Below are 1,581 nucleotides of genomic sequence, written 5' to 3'. Positions count from 1 at the left end.
TATATGACCAACTGCTTGAAAGAGATCCATATTTGTGCTCATTCCAAAGAGAGGTGACCCAGTGGAATGCAGAAATTACTGAACAGTATCATTAATACCACATGCAAGTGAAATTTGCTTAAGATAATTCAAAAGTAGCTTCAAGAAAACATTGACAGGGAAGTGTCAGTGGTTCAAGTCAGATTCAGACAAGGACATGGAATTAGGGACAGTGTTGCTGACATCAGATAGATCTTGGCTGAAAGCAGAGAATACCAGAAAGGAATTTATTTGTGCTTTATTGTCTATGCAAAGGTTTTCCCCTGTGTGGATCGTGACAACCTATGTACAGTGTTGTAGAATATGATTGTTCTATTGTTCTGAAACACCTAATTGTGCTCATGAGGAATCTGAACATAGACCACGAGACAGTCATTCCAGCAGAACAAAGGGACAATTAATGATTAAAAATTAGGGAAGTTATGTGCCAATATCGTATCCTTTCATCATTACTTTATCTGTCCACTAAGCAAAAAATAATCCAAGAGGCTGTATTATATGATGAAAAGTGTGGCATCAGCACTGAAGGAAGGCTCATTAACTATTTGTTATATGCAGATGATAAAACCTTGCTTGCTGAAAACAAAGAGGAATTGAAATACTTAATGATAAAAACTAAAGACCATAAACTTCAGTACGGGTTGCAGGGTCACTATGAGTCAGAATCAACTCAGTGACAGTTAACAATTTGGGGAAATTGTCTATAGTAGATAGTAACCAGGTAGGGAAGACAAGAAAGTCATTCCTAGAAAGTAACAGTTTGTACAGTAGCACTAATGCATGGAGAATAAATGGTATTGAGAGGCAATAAACATGTTTAATATGTAAATCATTTCATAAGCAAAATTAGTAAGAGTTCACAATAACTTAAACAGAAGAAAACCGACTAAAATGTTCTCTCTTTTTTAAGATAAGACTTTTACATTTATAGGTGAACAGAAGATCTTTTTCCTTTCAGTTATTTGGTGAAAGACTTAAAGGGCATCCAGGTTAGGGTAAGAGACCTTCTGCAAAAGCTATTTGTGATATTCTAAATGAGGTAGTATTGACATTTGTGACAATATTGGAAGAATAACAAGAAGAAATTCTATGGAACTTACTGACTTGGTCTAAGAGAAATTGTGAGAGATGAGACTAAGAATGTCCTTCAATTAAGAGTTATAGAACTTGGTGACAAAAGGCAAATAGAGGACGAACAGTTTTCTTAAACCTTTAAATGTCTTAGCAAAGACAAGCAATATGGAAATTTGCATCTTCTGTAATAGTATAAATCCTACCAGTAGTGTTAACTACAACCAGTTCTGGGACACAGGCTTTGATTCATAAAACTGAATTTTAGAGATGTTGTTGTTATTTCTGTTGTGTTAAGTGCCATCAAGTTGGTTCCAACACATAGCAACCTTATCTAGGGTTTCTGAGGTGTAGCTAGTGAGTTTGCACCATGACCTGTGGTTAGCAGTCCAGTCCAGTACCACACAGAGATCAGAATCCCTGTAAAATCAGGAGTCTCTTTCTTCTTTAGCACCCTTGATATTTAACTTG

This window comes from Chrysochloris asiatica, unplaced genomic scaffold, assembly GCF_000296735.1.
Source record: "Chrysochloris asiatica unplaced genomic scaffold, ChrAsi1.0 scaffold00140, whole genome shotgun sequence".
Taxonomy (NCBI): Eukaryota; Metazoa; Chordata; class Mammalia; order Afrosoricida; family Chrysochloridae; genus Chrysochloris; species Chrysochloris asiatica.
The sequence above is the reverse complement of the archived record's forward strand: the minus strand, read 5'-3'. Positions refer to the sequence as shown.